Below are 13,536 nucleotides of genomic sequence, written 5' to 3' on the forward strand. Positions count from 1 at the left end.
TAATACTTTTGGCGGGAAATTAAATTGTAGTGTATGTAGGCCCAGTTATTTTACAACCATCACTCTCAGTGAGTATAATCCCAAAGCTAGCTGGAGAACGAAGCCTAAAGAAATACAGTTTCAGATTTCAGAAGGACTTATTTGAACGAAATATCGAGTGGAATATTGGAAATGATATTTTTGTGTGCATTTCTTGTTTGAGTATCAATGTCGTACATGACATTGAACAATGTGGTCTTTCATAACTGTGTGTGATTCATACCATGGTCATTGCTGCTAAAATTAGGTCATTCTTTTTCTGCATATATTGAATTTTTATGCTGTAATGCAAGAGATAGCGTGTTAAAGTTTCACTGGTGGAGAAGTTGAACATTCGCCCTTAGGGAAGTCATAATCAGATTGTCAGAAAATATGAAAGAAATTTGCATGTATTATCTCCAAACAAGGGTAATTGGAACCACCTCATGTTTTCCCTCCAAAATATCAACTCAAATTTTACAAAATTATCTCAAATTTTCCATTATTTTTGTTTTAATTTTAGAACAAAACATCTGATCAGTCCACATTTTCCAGTTTTTTAGTAGAATTTAAGAAAAAGGAAGCAATTTTTTTTTAGAAATTAGGAAAAATTGGATCATGGGATTTGAGATACTATGAATGTAAAATAAAATTATCTTGTCAGTGTTAGAGAAACTAAAAATAAAACTGCATTCATAAATGAAATTTCAGATACTATTTCAGACAATTTCTTATTTTCAAAGAACAATGCAGTTACATGAATTAAATATTTGCAGGATTAGGACTCTGTTGATAAATTTTTTATCAAAAGGAATTTTGTGTATAATGTGTCGCGTGAATTTCATAAAAAGGTCAAACACCAGATTGTGAATGGAACATTTTTCTCTTATCTTTCTATAACAGTGGAGTAATATAATAAAACAAATGCATAATTTATCGTCTGCTCTATAACCACTTGCTAATCAGATTCTACAAAAAGATAAGCTACGACTAATAAAAAATTGAGTTACTTTTGATATATCTTTGGTGAGTTGATAAATTTGATCTTTTTCGGTTACTGACACTGATATTAAATCAATTTGAAGTAGTCATGATGACGTTCTTGTGGAGCTTGGGTAACTTGGTAACAAAGGAAAATGTCAGGATATGTCATATTTAAAGGGCAGTGATGGAGTACGGCTATCTTCAACCCATCAATACCAGATGTGTTCCACAAGAAATACTACTATTATGAAAATTCTTTCAAATGATGTTGCTAATTCTGACTGAAATTTTGACAGTTCACAAATATGGATACTTTCTATCTGTTCAGCCTAAAATCAAGATAAAATGTAGAAACAAGTTCCAAAAAAAAAAAAAAAATTGTAATGGGGGTAAAAAAACACAATTTTAGCAGCAATTCACAAATAAGATTAATTTCTATGATTCCGATCTAAAATAATGTTGAAATGTGTCAAAAAATTACAGAAGTTTACAAAAATATTTTGGTGTGAAAGTTTTTGCTACTGGAAAGGTCAGTGCATTTCACTGCATTCTCTTTTGTGTAGGAAGTTCAAGTTCATCACCTTTTTCACCAGTAGTACATGACATTGAACCCAAATGAACATGATATCTAAATGCACTCATCACTCTCAAACTATCAACAAAAAGGTCAATAGTTTATTGTAATGACAATGTCTTGTATGCTGTAAATGTTTTCAAAAGTGAAACATGTACGAAAGACACACTTTAATTTGAGGCCTGTCGGTCATAAATGTCATATTTACATATAGTTTCAAATTCAATCAATGATCTGTCAAAATACATATATTCAATATTGTTAAATTAATAAGTCTAAAATATGATGAATTACAGTTGTTAGAATATTATGGCCACAGAATATGAATATGTTACTCAACAAATAAATGACTGCCTCAGTTTAGCTTGATGCACTCAGAAGTTTAGTAAGTCTGTAAGGTACGACATACACGCCACGCTATCAGCTCCCACTCGGAAGTCTGATAAGTCTGTAAGGTACGACATACACGCCACGTTATCAGGTACCACTCGGAAGTGTGATAAGTCTGTAAGGTACGACATACACGCCACGTTATCAGGTACCACTCGGAAGTGTGATAAGTCTGTAAGGTACGACATACACGTCACACTATCAGCTCCCACTCGGAAGTCTGATAAGTCTGTAAGGTACGACATACACGCCACACTATCAGCTCCCACTCAGAAGTCTGATAAGTCTGTAAGGTACGACATACACGCCACACTATCAGCTACCACTCAGAAGTCTGATAAGTCTGTAAGGTACGACATACACGCCACGCTATCAGCTACCACTCGGAAGTCTGATAAGTCTGTAAGGTACGACATACACGCCACACTATCAGCTACCACTCAGAAGTCTGATAAGTCTGTAAGGTATGACATACATGCCACACTATCAGCTACCACTGGGAAGTGTGATAAGTCTGTAAGGTATGACATGCACGTCACACTATCAGCTACCAAAATTTAGTTTGTTTTTGTTCTCAAAAATATACAAAAAAAAATGTAAAGAAAAATGTTCAAATACTTTTTAATACTGTAGCACTGTTGTCCCAACCTGATATATCAAATTCAAACTGAATCGATTCAGTGAAATTGGTTTGAAAACTGGTTTCTATATAGTGTAGTTCCTATACAGTATCGTTACCATTATCATTACCACAGTTGGCATCTAGACTATATCAACATGAGGAAACAGAGCAACGAATTCATCAATTCACTTTTGCTTTTACATCTGTTTGGAACCGATTTACTTTGTGTTCTGAGGTACTTTTGAACAGACAGAACCAGTTTTAGTGCTTTTGGGGATAGGAAAACTGACTTTGATTCGATTTTGGATCGAATTCGATTCAAAATTAGAATTGCATATGAAGACAGGGCTAGTGTTAATTCTCATAACCTACTGTTGTTACCATGGCGACAGATAAGTGTTAAATATCGTAGTATGTGTATTCCACTTCCTGATTTGCACTTTAAAGTTTATAAATTCAAATGGAATGGTCCTAAATCATTTTAGCACAAAAAATTTAGCCTGGAGACATGGCTATCTGAGTCGACATAGTGTCTCACTCTGGCAAACAACATTATCAATTCAGATAGCAGACTACTAAATTTGTGTCTTTAGGGTGTCATTTTGGATGTAATATTCAAAGCTGATAGGAAAGTTTAGAAAGAAGAGATGAAATCTAAGAAAAAAAAGGTTTTTGAACGGACACAGTAACTTTTATTGTAATTTGTGAAATATAAACCTAAGTTTTTCATGATAGTAAATTTTAAGGTCAAAGACATACTGAGAGAAGAGTAATAGTTATAATAACTAACTAACAGTAGTTCAAGAAACCCTAACTTGTTTTTCGTATCATTTTTCTTTTTAATGTCAAATTTAATTGGCAGAAGGTCACATGTTTTGTTGAAAGGTCAAGAAAAGAGATGTAGGCTGCTGTAGACTAGTTTGGTCAGCATTTTACTTTATCCAAAATTTTTGCTGTTTTTGTCATTTTGCGTTGAACATTGTGAACAATTTTTAGACTTTCATTTTTAAAGTCAACCATTTTGTCGTATTTGCCTCCATTTCACATTTCTCTCTGATTTCTTTCAATTTTTTTATTTTTAAATTTTTATTTTCAAGGCTTGTTAGGCACTTCTGTTATCACTCGTTACTGAGTTTGGTGTTTGTTTACAGAAACATAAACAAGAATGGATATTTCTGTCCTCATTTACTGCATGACTAGAAAGGAATAAATAAACAGTTTGTGAGCTTTCTTTTCAGTTGAAGCAGCATATTTGACAAGTTATTTTTACCCTGTCAATTGTCAGTTTTGTGTGGTCATAGTATGAACAGATTGAAGCTATTTTGGTCAGTCAGTAAAAGTGTTGGTATAACTATATGGCACTTGATTGCCAAAAACAGAATTAAAACATCAAGTTCTTCTGATCCACATTTTCTAATATTTTTTCTACATTTTCTTGCATTTTTCTCTATTTTGTCACGTTTTCAACATTTTATAACTTTCAAGTATTGAAAATTAATTTTACCACAAATGATATAGAATTAATTTACTTGTACTTAAAATTTCATTTTTCCATTGACATTTTCTCGCCAAAATTTTGGAAGGACATTCTTTTTCAAAATTTATAGCATCCATATTTAGTAATTAAGTTAAAGTCTGAAACAAAAGACACAAAATTTTGATCTGATCTGTTCTTAAATGTATAATGTGGGTCACATGTTTACTAAAATTATTCAATATTCAAAAGTATTTTTAAAAATTGAAGTAAAAGTAGTTGATAGAGAACAAAAGGGAATGTCAGAAATAATGTCAGATGTAGATTAAACACGTCGTGGAATACAGTCGGGGAATTTTCCATTCATGCTTTCGACTGATACCTGTGCTAAACCTTTGAAATTCTGTATGGAAATTGAACAGAAATTGTGAACAAAATTTTGATTGAGAAATTTGTAAATGTTAGAATAAGTGTGAAATATTGATATTTTGTGAACTTGAAGTGTTCCTGATTTGTTAGACTACACATAGTAAAGTCATTTCAACTCAGTCATCGATACCAGTCCAAATGGTGTACTTTTCACAGTTCATGTCTACTTGTTCTGGCTATCGTATGACTAAATGATGATAGAATTACACATTTTGTGTAAACTACAGCTCTGACTGCCACTGACAAGTTTTTGTAGCAACTCTGTATGCTGTATGTATCATTTTCAATGGTCAGAGTTCAATGTAACTTTTTCACCGCACAAATTTTTAATGAGTTTTGGAAATTTCACTTTTTTTTGAAATTTTTCGTAAATTTTTCATAAATTTTGCTGTCAGTTTGTAGTTACTGATTAATTCTGACAAAATGTGCTTTTATTGAGTAAACTAAGTTTTCTTTATACTTTTGACAATAAAATATGTGGCACTGAAAAATTTGATTACATAATTTTGAGAAAAGTAAAGAAAATTTATTGCTCAGGTAACTTTGGTGAGAAAATACTTGATTATTATAGTGCAGAATTTAAATTAATAAAATTTGAAAAGAAGTTATGAAAAATTGATATTGTATAGGTATGTTGTTGAAATCTCTGAGAAAATGATTTCCAAGAATTTTGACGGGGAAGTACTTGGACAAAATGACTTTTTCAGTAATTTTGGCAGGAGAATGTTTGTGATGATGAATTTGAAGAAATGATATTTTGGTCAAAAGTTCCGAAAAACGATATTTTGCTGAAATATGTAGTTGAAAACTGGGTCAGGTCAATGTGAGGACAGTCTCTTTCTTCATCATTTGACTTTGATTGATGGAGACTGGTTTCCCCTAACAACAAGGCCTCACATCATTGCTCCCAGCCATCATCAATCTTTAATACTAGAGATTAATGATTCTAATGGTGTAACCATTCATAGAGAGGGAAAACCATTTTACAAATTTGATGTACGACGTGAAAAATGAATTCTGAAATATATGGATGTTTGAAGGTCAAAATCGGAATGAAAAAGGAAATGTTAAATACATTAGAAAGTCATGTATTGTATCAACCTAATCACTCTTTTTCTAAATGTACATCTGGAATTCTAAAATTTTCAAAAATTTGTTGAATTACATATTTTTATTAAAATGTTAGATGTAGTAGTAGTCCTTCAAGCTTATTTACAGATTTTTTAAAAATATTTTAGCTTGTATATTATTATTAATAGAAATGAAGATATTTTTAAAAATGAAAGTTGAACATTATGAAAGTAAAATATATTGTATTTAAATTTTTATCAAGAGTAGATTTTGATATTTCAGTAACATTTTGTAGTATTTTTTATGTATTTTAAATCTATTTAGAGTAGAGTATGTACCGGAATTTTAAAAACTTTAATATCTTATAATGAAAAGTACTCTGACAGTGTTTGAAAACATTAAAAGAAAAAAAAAACTGCTACTTTTCATTTGAATATTAATGTTAGTGTATATAAAATGGTTATTTCTATCATATCAGTTTAGAAGAAGTTGAGATGTAAAAAAAATTACAGAAAACAAGAATTTTGACAAAATTTTTGGTCACTTTACCAAATTTTAGTATCCGTTCACAAATAAGTACTAGTTTTATAAGTTCAGGCCAAAACAAAGTTGAAATATGCCAAAACTTTACAGAAAAAATTTTTGTTCAAATAATTTTGGTGTGAAATGACTGGGTATTTATTGATAGGTGACTATTTTCCATCTGCACTAATACTACAAGTTGTCTGCTAACTTTGATGGTGTTATTTTGGATGATATCTAGAACATATGTAGAAAAAATATTGGTAGTAAATTGTCTGTTAACTTCTATGACGTCATTTTTGACATTTTGAAGAAAATATTGGTAACAGATTGTGAGAACTGTTTTGTAAGTTTCATTGACATTTACAAACAAGATTAGGTTCGTTATTTTTTACGGGTAATTAATCACATAATTATATTTGATAATGATTCAATGCACAACTGGTCGTCTTTGGTCTCCCTTTGTCTCCTTTGTCGACAGGGGTGTAATAAAGGCAATTTATGCATATCTGTTTAAAAATTTATGAATTTTTAGCCAAAAATCCATAATTTTACATATTTCTTCTTATCAAAAAGAACTCGTTTCCTGAAGACACTGATGTGTGAGTCTGGTAATAATAAATATTTAAAAAGTACAGAAATGAGTAATATAAATGACATTTTGAGTGACAGGTTTTCATTACGATAGGTTATTAATATTAGTATTGAGTCATTTTAATTAGTCTGGTAACGAGAAAATAGTCAGACAAGTTAATTACATAGTTCATAGACATACTTTTTGAAATTATGATGTTCCTGTGTTTGTATTCTTACTCATACCATGGTTGCTATGTTATCAACAAATCATCAGACAGTGGAGAAACAGATCAATATCTCTTTTGTAAACAGATCATGGAGGGTGCACAAATAAAACTTCTGTTTTGGGAAGAAATGTAGTCTGATCATGAACTGTGCTTTCTCTAAAAATTTAATAATATGGCAGCCTTTAGGCTTTCTCTAATAATTTGATAATATGGCAGCCTTTAGGCTTTCTCTAATAATTTGATAATATGGCAGCCTTTAGGCTTTCTCTAATAATTTGATAATATGGCAGCCTTTAGCACAGCATGTCGTCACCCATATTTGTGTAGGTTCTAGCAAAATTCTGTAGCAATCTGAAATTTCATTTACAATTCCATTGCAAAGTATCATGTAACTTGCTGTTTCACAAGAAATATTCTACGTTTTTGAATTTTGTAAATTTTAAACTAAAAGTCTGGTAACTATTTATCAGTATGTATTTTGTAAGTTGCTTAAAATTTACATACAAATTACAATTGAAACATGTATGGTAATAAGAAAATAAACCTGTCATCTATGAGGTTATTATGCACATAGTATATTGAGCCTATAAAATGCATTGTGCTGCTAGAGTCTTTTTTCCAAATACACTGTGCTGCCAGTGTTTTGCAAAACACACTGTGCTGCCAGTCTTTTTTCCAAACACACTGTGCTGCCAGTGTTTTGCCAAACACACTGTGCTGCCAGTCTTTTTCCAAACACACTGTGCTGCCAGTCTTTTTCCAAACACACTGTGCTGCCAGTCTTTTTCCAAACACACTGTGCTGCCAGTCTTTTTCCAAACACACTGTGCTGCCAGAGTCTTTTTCCAAACACACTGTGCTGCCAGAATGTTTTTCCAAACACATTGTGCTGTTAGAATTGTTGGTTTACTATAAATCACACAGACACCATATGGACATACGGTACAAACCCAGATTGTTGCAGATCGATGTTTTTGTTCAACATCACTGAAATTCTAAACATTGTAAATGTATAAAAGGATATGCCAATCACTTTAGATTCAATGTTTTCATCTCAAGTTTTGCATTATTATTTTAGAATGTTGGTGTTATAAATTGAAATGCAGAAAATATGGTACCAGTACTACAGGGTCACATATTAATAAGTGTTTTTGATAGAGTTTTAGCACCCTTGAAATTGAGATGAACATTACTGTAACACTGGTTTATTATAATACAATAAATATTTTCCCAACAGTATTAGAACTGAGAGAGGAGGAAATCTGTACAAATTTGATAGAAAAATAAAAACACAATTAATTTGGTCAAAAGGGTGGGGAAGGGGGGGGGGGGTTCGTGAACCTAGTAAAACTTTACATAATGACATTTATTACATTATTTTACTAAGGTTTTAGAACCCTGCCTAAATACTTGGAAGTAAATTTGGTAATATTGTTTGATTCTGTGTTTTTATACCAAGGTTTCATAATTATGTAGTAAAATTTATTTTCTTCACCTCAAGTATAATTTCGTTTTGAAATTATAATAATATTATTATTATTATTCTAAATGATTGAGAATTTTTACTTCAACTTAACACTTTAACCAAACCTCTGATTTCTGATTATCTCCAACTCTGATACAGAATTGGAACAAATTAATTCACATAGGTTTATATCGAATTGACAATATCCCGAATATATCATGATTTGTGATGGAGGTACAGGTTGCCATGGAAACAGACTATTTAATGATGAAGGATTTGGTTCCATGATTAATAGACTGGTAGCTATATAGTTAATATTATGAATAAAGCCATAGGTATCAACCCAATATGTTGCCATGGTAATATATATTGCCTAAACAGAGGGTTTAATTTTTAGTGAAAGTGTAAACCAGGTCATATTAGACTAAGCTTGGTATCGGCTGCTAGAAATACGAACACTTTCATCAAAGTGTGCACACAAACAAATTTCCATTAGAATCAATTGTTACCATGGTAACTGTTTGATGAAGAATACAATAAAAGGATGGAACTGTTTAATTCATTTTGAAGCCTTTAATGAAATTTTGCCAATATTGTAATATTTGATAAATAATTCAAATATTTGATTTGCATGATAAAAGGATCTCAACTCAGAATATTGTAATTTTGAATATTTTCCTGTTTAACTTATTATACAAAAAGTAAATGTAAAAATATACAGTCATAACGATGTAAAAATATGCAGTCATAAATATGTATTGCATGCAATGCACAGAACTCCACAATATACAGAATGTATTTTATCGAATACCTGTAGCAGACGAATTTTTTGTCATGAAAATATCAAGGATAGATATCTCCAATATGGTTCTTCTTTCAGCTGAGGAAATATGAGTAACATAAGGGGCCTTGTTACTATAAGTTGAAGATAGGGAGTCACAAAATCAATTTGCCAAATGTTTTCTGGCTAAAAAAAAGAAAAATATTGAAAAATAATATTGTTATAACTGTAAGGGTTTTTATCAAATTGGGAAAAAAGTTGGTAAAATATTAATGATATTTAGATATATTTTGACTACAGGAGTATAGATTCAGTATTTTTTCTTCAAATGTGTCCAACTTGCCTTGCATGTGGTATTTTGTACAAATACTTGTCGTGTGCGTCGAGTTCATAGAATTGAATCAAATTGTATACATCTACATGAATCACTTACGTAAAGCATAGATCAGTACACTACAATATCTGTCCACTACTCTCTGTGTTATCTTTTATTGTGCACGGCTGTCGTATATAAAGTGAATACATTCCTATCAAGATAACACCAGCTGTTCTACTTGTTCAGATATTGTCACCATTTTATGCGCCATAAAGTTGAGTGCTAAGGCAAAGAGTACATTTTACCCGCAGGCAATAAAAACAACTGTCGATTTTGTCCAATTTTCAAAAAATAATTCCTGGCTGTTTTAAAATAACTGGGTTCCATACTGATGGCATTTTATTTTGTACTCAGAATAAATAAGTATATATTCTAGACTAATTTTCAAACATTTTGTCTCAAATTATATGGTATTCACAGATCCTTTTTGTAAACTAGCTTTGGCAGTATTTTTAATACATTTTTTGGGATCCCATTTATTTAAACTAAGTGTGTGTGTGGTGGGTGGGGTGGGTGGGTGGGGGGGGGGGGGGGCATCAGGTAAACTTTGCATAAATTTCTATTCCGTCATTATTCTAGTTTGTATTTATAATTGGGGAACTCAGGTAGATTTTACCAACTTATCATGGTATCTTTTACAACAACACAGGTTGGAAACTGTGATAAAATGGTTTGGTTAGATTTTACCTGCTTTTAGTAAAACCCATTATATACTGTCTGTATAATAACATACATTGAAAATAATTCCATATTAATAAATCTTTTGGTGCCATTTGGTTCCATTTACTGAATGTGTTCTCTTAATATGTATTATTCCAACATCACTATTTAGATCTCATCACCATGGAAACCAGTATGACTCATGTTGTTTTTTCCGATTAGATGTAAAGCAAGATGCTTTGGTCTAAATGTACCATTGTATGGTTGTAGTCATGTAAAACAAGTCTGATTCACCATATATATCGTGTAAGCTTCACAGGTCAAATATTTCAGAAATTCTAGTTTATTTGTTATTTTTTTATCGAATTTCAACTTAATTTTAGACCAAGATGATAAAAATAGTGATTCTTGATAGATTAGTGTTGAAGTTTTGGTAGTATTGTGGTAAAATTTTGTTTTATTTGTAAATTTTTGACAAATTTTAACTTGATTATAACCCTACACTAAAATCATGAAAAGTAATCATTCGTTAAGAATAATGTGACAATTTTGGTAGTAAATTGAAAATGTTCCAAAATTGTGCATGAAAAAATGAACCACCATGACCATGGAGAATACTGAAGTATGTGACATCATTATTTATGAGTAAATAAATGACATCATTGAGAAATGATACATTGTATCTAAATTATAACAGCTGCATATGTAGATACAATTGTGTTGTGCCTGTTTGATCGACTGATTCCTACTATAGCAATTAAAATGGTTGCATGGAAGAAAGAACACAATAAATTGCTTGTAAAAGTATAAAAAATAAGCAATGAAAACCTTTGTGAGTATGACTTCAATTTTAAGGTAAAATTAGTCTTTGTACTAAATTGCCGTAAAAGGTACGTACAAAAGATTTTTTATCTGAGAGGGATTTTTTATTATGTAAATTATTAAGAATTTAATGGGATTATGAATTCATGGCGTATTACTAGTAGCGGGTTTTAGGTTGCATGTAATAACGTCTATTCAGACGATATTACCTGAGGACAATGTGTGTACACTTACAAGTAGTTACAATGTCATGAAAATACATGTGAATCATTGGTTCTATTGTGTGTGATACCAACGCTGTATTGTGTGTTCATTTGTACGACACAAGTATTGCTTTTATACGATTTGTTTGCCTGGAGTCACTATTTGGGGATAGCGGTAGATGGGAAGGTCCTATTGCAGTATAGGGGTGGATGGGAAGATCTTAATGAGGTTGGAGGGGATGGGATCTGGAAGGCTGAACTTGAGGTAGGGGTGGATGGGATCAAGTTGGCCCTACTGGAGGTAGGGGAGGATGGGATCCAGAAGGCTCTACTGGAGGTAGGGGAGGTTGGGATCCAGAAGGCCCTACTGGAGGCAGGGTTATATTGGAAGGTTATACTCGGGAGTAGGGTGTTGGTTTTGAAATGATAGTGTGTTGGTTGGGAAGGGGGGGGGGGGGATTGCCAATGAAATGATTGGTTGGGAGATGTAGTGGTTTGTTGGGGAACAAGAAGCTCTTACTGGAGGGTAGGAGTATGTTGTTTTGGAGATGGTGATGGATTGGTTTGGTACCAGGGTGTGTGGACTGGCTAATAGGAGATTGGAATCCTGTACTGGAGTAAGTAGACTTACAAGGGTGACTCATCTTGTTAGGAAGGGAGGGGGGGGGGGGGTTAATGGCTTCTGGATGATGGTGGATTTGTTTGGGGATGGGGTGCACTGGATTGGCTGGGGCATGGGATGATGTGTTTGGAGATGGGAAGCCAGTACAGGTATTCAGAAGGTATTTTGCACTTTTGAATGCAACACATTTTCATTCACTTGTGAGAACTATTGCAGAGAACAACACTGGCACTCGCGTAAATAGAACACTGCTGGCACTCACGTAAATAGAACACTGTTTGCACTCGCGTAAATAGCACACTGCTGGCACTCGCGTAAATAGAACATTGCTGGCACTTGCGTAAATAGAACACTGCTGGCACTCGTGTAAACAGAACACTGCTGGCACTCGCGTAAACAGAACACTGCTGGTACTCGCGTAAACAGAACACTGCTGGTACTCGCGTAAATAGAACACTGCTGGCACTTGCGTAATTAGAACACTGCTGGCACTCACGTAAATAGAACACCATAGTCATTTGTGTAAATACAACAGTGCTGGCATTTGTGTAAAAACAACACCACTGGCACTTGTGTGAAATATCCTAAGTACATTGTCACTTAGATGTCGTTGGGTTTTAACGAAAGTCTGTCAAATTTAGTCACAGTCAAGGTAGCATAACATTTCCTCCTTTGAAATCGCTGCCTTCATTTTGTTCTCATCACAAGTTCATTTTAGATTCACAGCAACCGACCTAATCTTCAGAGTATTCTCCTACAGGTGATGATAGACTAGCCTATGACAGCCATGACTGTCTTTAGTTCATGAGTGATGACACCGTATCTCATCAAGTCCTTGTAAACCACAGGAATGCAATGATGAACACACCTGTTCCAATGTGTTACGAGAGCTTTAACACCCAAGTTGTACCTTATTTGAATTTATCATTTCTTTGTTGCTATATAGTCAACCCTAGAGTCTAGTTATCGTTAGTTTGTTACACCTCTTTATCGTTGGGGTAAATTGCGGCTTTTTTTATGTCCATTCCCATGGTGATTAGAGTTTCCAAAAGTCAGAATATTTGCAACTAATAGAAAATTGGCAGAGCTGGTATTCTTGACACTTCCAGTCAAAAATGTAGAATTCTAAAAGTGATATCTTTGCAGCAGGTTTTCTGAAATGTAATGTTTACGAAAAAACTGAAAATTGTTTCGACTAATCTTTTCATTGTTCTTGTTTGAACTTGTTAAGAATAATTTTTTAATTTTGATTAAATTTTAAAACTTTTTTAATTTCAGAAATTGGTTTTCTGACTCTTTCATTGATGCTTATCAGCTTCTTTATCATGAATGTCTTCATCTAATGAACATTCTGGAAAACTAGAAAATCGCCTATTGTATAGAATTTAGAATCCTACTAAAGGCAGCCATACCATATTTGAACACCTAGGAGACTGATAATAAATCATATTTCTTAAATTGTATGCAATAGACCTGTTGCCAGTTCCAAGATGCATTGCGTGTCTGCCATGTGTTCTCTCTGCACAAGTGGGGATTGCATGCACTACTGAGGGGGATGGTTGTCACCTGACCGTACCATAGCTGGGTTCACCTGTAAAATCACTGTTTGTCATCGATGGCGTTTAGTCTTTGTTCTATTAAATCACTGATAATCAAAGAGGTCAATATGTCTTTCCATCATTTCCTGATAAAAATGTTATTACAAACATAATTTACACAA

The 13,536-nt window shown here is 32.8% G+C and overlaps 1 protein-coding gene across 1 annotated transcript in view; it reads left to right on the top strand.

Annotated features, from left to right (window-relative positions):
* LOC144452951 (neuron navigator 2-like) overlaps positions 1 to 13,536 on the top strand; it is a 251,620-nt gene that overhangs the window by 24,178 nt on the left and 213,906 nt on the right. The window lies entirely within an intron of this gene.

Source organism: Glandiceps talaboti, chromosome 23 (assembly GCF_964340395.1).
Source record: "Glandiceps talaboti chromosome 23, keGlaTala1.1, whole genome shotgun sequence".
NCBI lineage: Eukaryota > Metazoa > Hemichordata > Enteropneusta > Spengelidae > Glandiceps > Glandiceps talaboti.